At 42.8% G+C, this 12,716-nt stretch overlaps 1 protein-coding gene and 1 non-coding gene across 41 annotated transcripts in view; one reads left to right on the forward strand and one right to left on the reverse strand.

The window, feature by feature from the left end:
* The window catches only part of TFDP2 (transcription factor Dp-2), a 195,937-nt gene extending 184,580 nt beyond the window's left edge, over positions 1-11,357 (reverse strand). For 30 of the 40 annotated variants that reach the window (XM_074031211.1, XM_074031207.1, XM_074031203.1 and 27 more), the window contains exons 1-2: positions 11,009-11,357; positions 1,501-1,618 (exon numbers count right to left, since the gene is read on the reverse strand). The gene's annotated coding sequence lies outside the window, so the exon portion shown is untranslated. The remainder of the gene's footprint in view (positions 1-1,500; positions 1,619-11,008) is intronic. The other 10 variants (XM_065540054.2, XM_074031208.1, XM_074031204.1 and 7 more) reach the window with 1 other exon arrangement.
* LOC123571999 (U6 spliceosomal RNA) lies at positions 7,275-7,376 on the forward strand. Its single transcript, XR_006696353.1, has one exon. It is a non-coding gene; the product is annotated as a U6 spliceosomal RNA (small nuclear RNA).
* Positions 11,358-12,716: the final 1,359 nt, after the last annotated feature.

The raw sequence follows: 12,716 nt of genomic DNA on the forward strand, positions 1-12,716 counted from the left end.
GTTTTCAGCTCCATCAGGTCACTTAAAGTCTTCTCTACACTGTTTATTCTAGTTAGCCATAACCTTTTTTCAAGGTTTTTAGCTGCCTTGCAATGGGTTAGAACATGCTTCTTTAGCTCAGAGAAGACTGTTATTACCTACCTTCTGAAGACTACTTCTGTCAACTCATCAAAGTCATTCTCTGTCCAGCTTTGTTCTGTTGCTGACAAGGAGCTGCGATCCTTTGGAGGAGAAGAGGTGTTCTGGTTTTTAGAATTTTCAGCTTTTCTGCTCTGGTTTCTCCCCATCTTTGTGGTTTTATCTACCTTTGGTCTTTGATGTTGGTGACCTACAGATGGGGTTTTGGTGTGGATGTCCTTTTTGTTGATGCTGATGCTATTCCTTTCTGTTTGTTAGTCTTCCTTCTAACAGTCAGGTCCCTCAGCTGCAGGTCTATTGGAGTTTGCTGGAGGTCCACTCCAGACCCTGTTTGCCTGGGTATCATCAGTGGAGGCTGCAGAATAGCAGATATTGCAGAACAGCAAATATTGCTGCCTGATTCTTCCTCTGGAAGCTTTGTCCGAGAGAAGCACCCACATGTATGAGGTGTCTGTTGCTCCCTACTGGGAGGTGTCTCCCAGTTAGGCTACTTGGGGGTCAGGGACCCACTTGAGGAGGCAGACTGTCCGTTCTCAGAGTTCAAATGCTGTGCTGGGAGAATCACTGCTGTCAGACAGAAACGTTTACGTTTGCAGAAGTTTCTGCTGCCTTTTGTTCCACTATGCCCTGCCCACAGAGGTGGAGTCTATAGAGGCAGTAGGCCTTGCTGAGCTGGGGTGGGCTCCGCCCAGTTTGAGCTTCCTGGCCACTTTGTTTACCTACTCAACCCTCAGCAATGGCGGACAACCCTCCCCCTACCCAGCTGCAGCCTCGCAAGTCCATCTCAGACAGCTGTGCTAGCAGTGAGCAAGGCTCCGTGGGTGTGGGACCCGCCAAACCAGGCACAGGACAGAATCTCCTGTTCTGCCAGTTGCTAAGATCATGGGGAAAGTGCAGTATTTGGGCAAGAGTGTCCCATTTTTCCAGCTACAGTCTGTCACAGCTTCCCTTGGCTAGGAAAGGGAAATCCTCCAATCCCTTCTGCTTCCTGGGTGAGGCGATACCCTGCCCTGCTTCAGCTAGCCCTCTGTGGGCTGTACTCACTGTCCAACCAGTACCAATGAGATGAACCAGGTACTTCAGTTGGAAATGCAGAAATCACCCGTCTTCTGCATCAATCACACTGGGAGCTGCAGACCAGAGCTGTTCCTATTCGGCCATCTTGAACAAAGATCTGTTTAATTTCTTTTAAAGTCAAAAGAACATAGGCCAGGTGTGGTGGCTTAAGTTTGTAATCCAGAACTTTCAGAGGCTGAGGCAACAGATCACTGAGGGCCAGGAGTTCAAGACTAGCCTGGCCAACATGGTAAAACCCTGTCTATATTAAAAATACAGCTATTAGTCAGGCGTGGTGGTACATACCTGTTATTCCAGCTACTTGGGAGGTTGAGGCACAAGAATCACTTGAACCCGGGAGTCGGAGGTTGCAGTGAGTTGATATCATGCCACTGCACTCCAGCCTGGGTGACAGAGCAAGACTCTGTCTCAAGAAGAAAAAAAAAAAAAAAGTCAAAAGAGCATGAAATATGTTGCAAAAGGACATATAGATCTTAAATAAAATAAAAAGATCTATATGTTACAAAGAAATTTTTATGTTACAAAGAAATTAAGATACTCAAAAACTTGGGGATAGAAGGAACACACCCCAACATAATAAAAGCCATATATGACAGACCCACAGCTAGTATCATACTGAATGGGGAAAAACTAGAAAGCCTTTCCTCAAAGATCTGAAACATGACAAGCATGCCCACTGTCACTATTGTTATTCAACAAAGTACTGGAAGTCCCAGCTAGAGCAATCAGACAATAGAAAGCTACAAAGGGCACCCAAATTGGAAAGGAAGAAGTCAAATTATCCCTGTTTGCAGATGATGCAATTTAGTATTTGGACAAACCTAAAGACTCCACAAAAAAAGTATTATTAATAGAAGTGATAAACAAATTCAATAAAGTTACATGATATAAAATCAACATACAAAAATTAGTAGCATTTCCATATGCCAACAGTGAACAATGAGAAAAAGAAATTTTAAAAGTAACGCCATTTATAACAGCCACATATAAAACTGAATAACTAGGTATTAACCAAAGAAGTGAAATATCTCTGTAATGAAAACTATAAAACACTGATGAAAGAAATTGAAGAGGACACCAAAAAAATGAAAAAATATTCCATGTTCATGGATTGAAAGAATCAATATTGTTAAAATGTCAATACTACTATCAAAGCAATCTACAAATTCAAGGCAATCCCTATCAAAATGACAATGACATGCTTCACAGAAACAGAAAAAACAATCCTAAGATTTATATGAAACCACAAAAGACCCAGAATAGTCAAAGCTATCTTGAGTAAAACGAACAAAACTGGAGGAATCACAGTACCTGACTTCAACTATACTACAGAGCTATAGTAACCAAAACAGCATGGGACTGGAATAAAAACAGACACACAGACCAATGGGATAGAACAGAGAATCCAGAAACAAATCCGCACACCTACAGTTAACTCATTTTCCACAAAGGTGCCAAGAACATACACTGGGGAAAAGACAGTCTCTTCAATAAATGGTGCTGGGAAAACTGGGTATGCATATGCAGAAGAAAAAAACTAGACCCATATCACTGGCCATATACAAAAATCAAATAAGGCTGGGCGCGGTGGCTCACGCCTGTAATCCCAACACTTTGGGAGGCCAAGGCAAGCAGATCACTTGAGGTCAGGAGTTCAAGACCAGTCTGGCCAACACGGTGAAACCCCATCTCTACTAAAATTACAAAAATTAGCTGGGCGTGGTGGCACATGCCTGTAGTCCCAGCTACTTGGGTGGCTGAGGCACAAGAACTGCTTGAACCTGGGAGGCGGAGGTTGCAGTGAGCTGTTATCAAGCCACTGCACTCCAGCCTGGGCAACCAAGCAAGACCCTGTCTTAAAAAAAAATCAAATCAAAATGGATTAAAGACTTAAATCTAAGACCTCAAAATGTGAAACTACTAGAAGAAAATATTGGGGAAAATCTCCAGGACATTGGTCTGGGCAGGAATTTCTTTAGCAGTACCCCACAAGCACAGGCAACCAAAGCAAAAATAAACAAATGGGATCACATCAAGTAAAAAGTTTCTGCACAGCAAAGGATACAATCAACAAAGTGAAGAGACAACCTACAGAATGGGAGAAAACATTTGCAAACTACCTATCTGACAAGAGATTTATAACCAGAATACATAAGGAGCTCAAGCAATTCTAGGAAAAAAAAAAATAATAATAATCCCATTAAAAAATGGGCAAAAGATCTGAATAGACATTTCTCAAAAGACATACGAATGGCAAATAGGCATTTGAAAAGGTGCTCAACATTGCTGATCATCGAACAAATGCAAATCAAAACCACAATGAGCTATCATTTCACCCCAGTTAAAATGGCTTATATCCAAAAGACAGGCAGTAACAAATACTGGTGGGGATGTGCAGAGAAGGGAACCTTCCTAAACTGTTGATGGGAATGTAAATTAGTACAACTACTATAGAGAACAACTTGGACGTTCCTCAAAATACTAAAAATTGAGCTACCATATGATCCAGCAATCCCACTGCCAAAAGAAAGGAAATCAGTACATTGAAGAGGTATCTGCATTCCTGTTTGTTGCAGCACTGTTTACAATAGCTAAGATTTGGAAGCAATCTAAGTGTTCATTGACAGATGAATGAATAAAGAAAATGTGGTACATATATACAATGAAGTACTATTTGGCCATAAAAAAGAATGAGATCCATGGCTTGGCACGACGGCTCACGTCTGTAATCCCAGCACTTTGGGAGGCCGAGGCAGGCAGATCACTTGAGGCTAAGAGTTTGAGACCAGCCTGGCCAACATGGTGAAACTCCATCACTACTAAAAATACAAAAATTAGCTGGGTGTGGTGGTGCGCGCCTGTAATCCCAGCTACTCAGGAAGCTGAGGCAGGAGAATCGCTTAAACCTGGGAGGCAGAGGTTGCAGTAAGCCGAGATTGTCACTGCACTCCAGCCTGGGCAACAGAGCAGGACTCCGTCTTGGAAAAAAAAAAAGAATAAGATCCAGTCATTTGCAACAACATGGATGGAACTGGAGATCATTATGTTAAGTGAAATAAGCCAGGCACAAAAAGACAAACATTACATGCTCTCACTTAATTGCGGGATCTAAAAATCAAAATAACTGAACTCATGAACAGAGAGAGTAGAAGGATGGTTACTGGAAGCTGCAAAGTGTAGTATGGGCATGTGGGGGATGGTTAATGGGTACAAAAAAATACAAAGAATAAATAAGACCTACTATTTGGTAGCACAAAAGGGTGACTATAGTCATTAATAACTTAATTTTGTATTTTAAAATAACTTAAAGAGTGTATTTGGATGGTTTGTCACTTAAACGATAAATGCTTGAGGGGATGAATACCCCATTCTCCATAATGTACTTATTTCATAATACATGCCGATATCAAAACATTTCATGTACCCCATAAATATATACACCTACTATGTACCCACAAAAATTAAAACTAAAAAAATTAAAAGTTCAGATGATTGAGTTTAGTATTATACATCTTATCTAAGTATGTACTTTCTTCTGTTCACAGTATACCAGTCAGTAAAATAGAGTAATAAAGCTCATAATCATGATTTAATCAATTAGCTGAAATACAACCAAACTTAAGATAACACGTATCTTAAGATTACACAGAAATGGTCTTTTATATATATTTTCTTATTTTTAAAAAATTAATTTATTTTTTTTGAAACAGTCTCGCTCTGTCGACCAAACTGGAGTACAGTGGCATGCTCATAGTTCAGTGTAGCCTCAAACTCTTGAGCTCAAGTAATCTTCCCACCTCAGCCTCCTTAGTAGCTGGGATAATGGGTACGTGCCACCACACCTGGCTAATTTTTTTTCATTTGTAGAAATGGGGCCTTGCAAAGTTGCCCAGGATGGTCTTAAACTTTTGGCCTCAAAGTAATTCTTCCCAAAGAGCTGGGATTACAGCATGAGGCACCATGCCCAGCCTGTTTATTTATTTATTTTGAAACAGAGTCTCACTCTGTCGCCCAGGATGGAGTGCAGTGGCAAGATCTCAGCTCACTGCAACCTCTGCCTCCCAGGTTCAAGCGATTCCCCTGCCTCAGCCTCCCAAGTAGGTAGGATCACAGGCGAATGCAACCACACCCAGATAATTTTTGTATTTTTAGAAGAGATGGAGTTTCATCATGTTGGCCACGCTGGTCTTGAACTCCTGACCTCAAGCGATCCACCCACCTCAGCCTCCCAAAGTGCTAGGATTATTATAGGCGTGAGCTACCACACCCAGCCTATTTTTTCAATTATAGTAAACAGTGGCACTAGTGAAAGAATGATTAATCAACAATGGCTAATTTTCAAACCACTCACTTATATTTGAATGAATTCTCAACACTTTAGGGGGAAAAAAAAAAAAAAGCTACGCTGGAAAAGACCCAACCAAAAAGAAGATATATTTTTGAGTTCTCCAAGCTATTTTCCCCTATTTCATCTTTTCTTGCACTTAGGATTCTTTGAGGGATGAGATTACGTTATGTCCCTTTGTCAACTTAGTGCCTCACACAGTGCCTGTAACATAATAAGCACTTCACATGTGTCTTTTGAGTAATACACACAAAGACCAACTGGTGAGGAGTCACCATCTCTCTATGCCTACTATCTGGCTGCTGGTTCCTATCATCCCCAAGAAAACCAAAGGTAAAAAAGGGTTTGAAGTTGGGTGCGGTGGCTCACATCTGTAATCCCAGCACTTAGAGAGGCCAAGGGAGGTGGATTGCTTGAGTTTAGGAATTCAAGACCAGCCTGGCCAACATGGCGAAACCCTGTTTCTACTAAAAATACAAGAATTAGCCAGGTGTGGTGGCACATGCCTATAATCCCAGCTACTTGGAAGGTTGAGGCACAAGAATCACTTGAACCCAGGAGGCAGAGGTTGCAGTGAGCCGAGATTGCACCACTGCCAGCCTGGGCAATAGAGCAAGGCTCTGTCTCCAAAAAAAAGTGGGGCAGCGGGGGTAGGGGGGCTTGAATTTAAAAGGACAGTAAAGAGAAAACAGAAAAAGGGAGTTGGAAAGTACTATGCTTAGAAATAAAATTCTAATTAGATTACAGCTTATGCCACTAGGAAAGAAAAGATTTATTTATTTATTTATTTATTTATTCTTATGTATTTATTTATTTTGCGATAGGGTCTCACTCTGTTGCCCAGACTGGAGTGCAGTGGCACGATCACAGCTCACTGCAGCCTTGACTTCGTGGGCTCAAGAGATCCTCTCACCTCAACCTCCTGAGTACCTGGGACTACAGGCACATGCCACCAAGCCTGGCTACTTTTTGCATTTTTAGTAGAGACAGGTTTCGCCATGTTGCCCAGGCTGGTCTTGAGCTCCTGGGCTCAGCAATCCGCCCACCTCGGCCTCCCAAAGCACTGGAATTACAGGCATGAGTCACCGCACCTCCCAGAAACGACTTTTAAAACATAACAAGCATTTTTAAAACAAAGATAACTTTGGCTGCCATACATAAGGACCAGAGACAGAAAAGGACTGGAAGAAGGAAGGTTAACAGGAAGCTATTACTGCAGTCCACTAAAGAAGGAATGGTGGTCCAGATTACGGTAATATTAATAATAGTAGGAATGGAGAGAAATAGATGTACATTACCTTTTTGCTTCAGGCATTTTTATTAAGAAAAATTATCTTTGGATGGATCAGGTAAAACAAGCATTGATATCTTGTGCAAAATGGGCATTTAATAAATTTATCAATGAATTGGCGGAAATGAAAGCTCAATATGAACATGAAGATAAAAGACAGTTCCTAACTGCTCTAAGTAAACCTTCAACAAGGTATATTGCTCCAAATAAAATTCCACACAGCTGTTGGCAATCATTTAGGAACTATGGTGAGCAGGAGAGGTTACCAGAAGACTGAAGACAGAAAAATGTAGTACTCGTGTTCAAAAAGAGAGAAATGGGATCCTGTCAACTATTGATCATTGAAGTTAAACATAATTTTAGACATGATTCTAGAATCATTACTAAGAGAAGTTTGTGAACACTTAGAAAAAGTAGTGATCAGTGCTCCTTTAGCAGCATATATTCTAAACGGGAACAAATCAGAGATTAGCATGGCCCCTGTGCAATGATGACACACAAATTCATAAAGCATTCCACATTTTTACTTGACTTAAAAATCCTTTTCTGATACAAAAATCAGCCGGGTGTGGTGGCAAGCTCCTGCAGACCCAGCAACTCGGGAGGCCGGGGAAGGAGAATTGCTTAAATCCAAGAGGCCACCGCACTCCAGCCTGGGTGACAGAGACTCTGTCGCAAAATAAATAAATAAATAAATAAATAAAAATCCTTTTCTGAAAAAAAAGACAAAAAAGTAGTAATCAACATACGCTACTGGAATATAGTATAGTTTCACTGAGGACAAGTAACGATAGGGTAAAAAAAAGGAGACATATAAAATCTGGGTTTTAGTAAGGCAACTGTCAAAGTTCCTCACACATTCCTTGTGAGAACTTGGAAACATATGAGGTAGATGATGATAAATTAGCTAAATTTCTGATTGGCTGACCAACCTGAACCAAAGAATTAATAATAAAATTTTTTATCACCTTTAAGAGAGGTCTTTAGCAGGTAAAGAACTCTGCCCTCAGCCCGCCTAGACAGCATTTTAATGAAAAATTTGCATGAAGGCAATGCCAAAATTATCAAACTTGTATGTTTATCAAATGCATAGATTTGATATTTATTGGATGACCAAATCAGGATTTTTTTAATGTCAACAGACTAGAAGCAATCTTACAAAATAAAACTTAATACAGACACATGTAAAGTCCTACCAAAAAATATTCTATTAAAGAATTTAGAGAGTATGACTTTAAGAACGGAGACAGCATGAACAAAACAATTCAACAATTTTAGTTGACAAGGAAACCAGTAGTAAAACAGGTATCATATATACATAGTACTTGGATGCCCCAACCCATTCTAAGTGACTTACTATATACATTAATTATCTTCAGAATTGTATAAGATAGTCACTATTATTAACCCCATATTAGAGATGAGGAGACTTAGGCCCAGAGTGTTTACATAATTTACTCAAGGTTACCCAGCTGATAAACTGCAGAGTTAGGATCTAAACACAGGAAGGCTAGCCCCAAAGTTAATCTTCTTAACTAGTAAACTATTATAAGTTAACAGTGTAATGTGGTTGCCAAAGAAGCAAGTCTACTCTTAAAGTACATGCTTTAAAATCAGAGAGGTAACTTACAGTCTTCTATGCTAGTGAATACCTAATTTGGGGTACCATTCTTGTCGGAAGAATGTGGATGAACTAAACAAATTCACAAGTGGGCTATGAGTTCTGTGAGGAGAGGCAAACGAAAACAATGACACAAAAGTCACTTACAGAGGTTAAAGACTGATAATATTTTCTAGAGAAGAAAACACTCAGTGGAATGTAAGTATCTTCAAATAGTTGAAAACCCACAATACAGAAGAGACAGTGAGGACACAATTTCTAGTTCAGTGAAAGAAATAATTTTATAAAAATTAGAGTTGTCCAAACATGGCGAGGTGTGTGCCTACAACCCCAGCTACTTGGGAGGGTGAGGTGGGAGGATCACTTGAGCCCAGGAGTTCCAGACAAGCTTGAGCAACATAGAGAAATCCTGTCTCAAAAATAAATAAATAAATAAATAAATAAATAGAATTGACCGAACATCTTTATCTCAGAAACTATGACACTATAGTCTCTCCAAAAAATATACAAATGTGTATAATTTTGCATAATATTTCCAAGAGTTCACAAGCCTACTTTCATATCTATTCATGCCGCACACCTAGTCATGTATCCCAGATTAAAATGGAAAGGATTTATGTATGAAGAGGTGAGTGTATTTGATTCTCTTTAAAATCCACTACAATTTAAAATTCTATGATCTAAAAGAACGCTCAATCTATGCTTTCTAGTTTCTTCTGAGATCCATTATAACACATATTGCAATAAGAGTTTAAAAGATGATGACAAGGAAGTACATCCCAGTTCAGTTATGTTGAGGGCACACAGCTCAGACAGTTAAGAATTTTGGCTGCAAGAGAAAAACTTCCATGTGCCACTTGGACTACATATTCACAAAAGTCGGGGTGGGAGGAATTACATGATCACAAAATGAGAATATGAAGTATTGCACACTAGAAAAATTCAGCTTTCTTTTTTAAACACCTAGAAATGAAGAGAACTGAAAAGTTAAGAGTTCAGTAAATCTTGGACCTTTATTAACAAATGTAAGTGCCACAGTGCTGAAACTGCAACTGCACAGTCAGAACAACGCTACAGACACCATGTCTACTCTTAGACTAGACTAGTTACAGGCACTAGATGTTCTAATAAACAGCAAACACATCCAGAGCCAGTACATAAGTGTGACAGAATCTGGGGTCTAGGCATTTGATTTTTCTCCTGGTGCTGAGAATGGACACTGCCATTAAAGATTAATTATAGTAATCTGATAGTGATAAAGGTTTAGCTAAATAACAGGCTAACCAATGAAATGGAAAAGGAAGCTGCAATATAGATCAATTAAACTATTTTTATATTTACTTTTAAGGAGAGACAGGGTCATGATTATGCCATATAGAAAATAGATGAATATATACTGACGAGCTGGAAAGAAAAAAACCAAGTAAATAACTTTATTTATTAGGTGGAGATAAATTCAAGCCATTCAGAGAAAACACATGGCCCAGAAAAAAAAAAAAATAGGTTGTGAAAGTCAAATGAAAAGATACAAAACTCAGATCTCGGGGAGAGAGGGGAAGGAGAAGGCTGTTAAAAGACAGCCTTGCTGAAAGAGAGCAAATAAGTGAGACAGTGAGTCTATGCCCTCTGAGATGGAATGAGGAAAAGATAAAAGTATTCATAGGCTCAAAGGTAGCTTCAGCAGTGAATATGGAAAAGGAATGAACCTGTTCACTGTCTCAACACTAAAAGGGAAATAATATAGGGTCTTTTTCTAAACCAGCATCCACGGCAAGTGCCTAACTAATACAAGACATTTAATACGTGGAGAATTTTCTTACGATTGCATTCCATACATTAGTTCATTCACTCCCTGAAACACACCGAATAGGTGGATGCATCTAATTTACAGATGGAGAAACCGAGATCACACAATAGAATAGCACAGGCTGGTAAGAGAGACTGGGGCGCTCATCCACTTCGTTGTACTGTCTCTCAGCGAGATCCTGGGAAAACCCTTACACTTCTTTGTGAAGAGAGACCTTGGTTTCCAGATTTTCTCAAAGGAGTCTGGGCCCAAAAAGCGATCCTCTACTTCAGAGAAAAGTTCCTTTATGGGGCATATGAGGTTCTTCAAGCACACAAAGCTTAGAAACTCTTTTTAAAAACAAACAAACACCTGGTGGAGACAGAGGCGTGTGAGTCATGAAAGGAGGAGGGAAAAATCGGAAAACCAGATTTAGAAGCCATCCTTCTTTGAAGAGAAGGAGAAAGTAGAAAGCAGCCCTTCCCCTCTTCTACGAGGCGTGACTCAGGGACGTTACCTCCCCCGATTTGCTCTATGCACTAAGAGGGTGACCCTCTCTGGCTTTCGACTCCGGCCCAGACACTCACGGGTTACCCGGCCAGGCCTGGAGAACCCGGGTCTAAACAGATGGGACTCGTGTGGGGGACAAGGGGGCCCCTGGGCGCAGGGAGGGAAACCTGCCCAGGAACGCGCTCGGCCGGGTCCAAAGGCCCTCGGCGCGCGGGCCCGCGCCCTCTCCCTAGACCTTACCGCCTTCGGCTGCAGAAGAACTGGCGGTCAAGCGAGGGTGTCGGGCCGAGCAGGGAGCGCGTCTTCGGGCGCCGCCGCTTCTGTGGCGCCCGCGCTAGGCGGCGGCCGGGTCCCGGTGGACTCACACCCGGGGAGACGCGGCCTGCCCGGTCAAGGCCCAGGAGTTTGAGGCCCCGGAACGCCGACCGTGCGCGCGCCCTTGAGCCTGCCCAAAGAGGAAGGGTCAGGGCGCGCCCCGCGGGCCGTGCAGTGGCAGTAGCGCCGCAGCCGAGATCGCTGCCGATTTCGTCCGCCCTCTCCCTGCCCAGCTACAGCCCCTCTTCCCCCGCGCGAGCTTTGGCGGCGGAGCAGCACGGTGCGCGCCGATTGGCCCTCGGGATGTGCGACGCCAGGCGCCGCTCCCCACGGATTGGCCAGGCCGGCAGTGCGTGCAAGGAGTAAACAAACCCCGCCCCCAGGCTTCTCTTGGAGAGTAGGGGGCCACCAGATGGAGGGGCGGGCCTCGTGCACTCAGCCACCGCCCCTTGGTTCCCCCTGTGGCCTCCCTGGGAGCCCTCCCGCAGGACCCGACCACCCCGCTTCCCCGCCGCCTCCAGGGACAGCTGCGGGCCTGAGGCCTAGAATTTTAGGCACACTTCCTTTATCCCTCCTGTCTCATACCCCCTACTCCCACCCTGCGACTTGGGTGGGAATCTCTTTTCCAACTGACCCCGAAGCCGGAAAACCCCAGCTCTCTTGGAAAGAGGGGGACTGGGCAGTTCCATCTCGGTCCCCAGGCCTTTGCCGGGTCGCCCTGGGGAAGCATCAATAAGGGACAGAGGGGCGAGTGATCGTGAGTGAGGCTATGCGTGGAGCCAACTGTGGGACACCTTGAAATTATTCAGACAATGGGTTACAGACCACTGGGAATGTGGAGGTTCTTCAGTATCCAGGCAAGTTAATATCCAAACCAGGACAGGTCATCATGTCCCGCGGAAACTGCACACACCCCAAATGCCCGTACACTTGGTTCCATATGAAAACATTTTGTTCATTCATTCGTGCCGATGTGAAAAACCCTGTGTAAGCAGCGCGTTAAAACGATTAGATCTTTCTCATTTTACTCCAACCAAATTTTATGTTTGTTTTCGAGACGGGGTCTCGCTGTCACCCAGGCTGGAGTGCGGTGGCAGGATCACGGCTCAGTGGAGCCCTGACCTCCCAGTCTCACAGCCTCCCGAGTAGCTGGGACTACAGCCCTGCGCCACCACACCTGGCTAATTAGAGACGGGGTTTCCCATGTTTCCCAGGCTGGTCTGGAACTCCTGGACTCAAGAGATCCTCCGGCCTGGGCCTCCGAAAGTGGCGGGATTACAGGCGTGAGCCACCGTGCCTGGCCCTAAACACTATTCTTGACATGGGGAGACATCAGTGGACAAAATAGAGACAAAAACTCCTACCTTCAGGGAGTTACATTCTAGCAGGATAGGAAAGATAATATGCAAAAGAATAAGCAAAACAAAAACTACATTACATGCTGATATTTGTGCTATGGGAAAAAAAATAAGCAGAGGTGTTGGAGGAATGGCTTCAGTCCTAAATAGAGTGATCAGGGAAGGTAGCACGGAGAAGGTGGTATTTAAGCGAATGTCTAAAGGAGGTGAGGTAAGTAAGAGAGCACTTTCAGATCTTTCTCTGGGGCAGGGCATAATTACATGTAACTAGTCGT

Source organism: Macaca fascicularis, chromosome 2 (genome assembly GCF_037993035.2).
Source record: "Macaca fascicularis isolate 582-1 chromosome 2, T2T-MFA8v1.1".
Taxonomy (NCBI): Eukaryota; Metazoa; Chordata; class Mammalia; order Primates; family Cercopithecidae; genus Macaca; species Macaca fascicularis.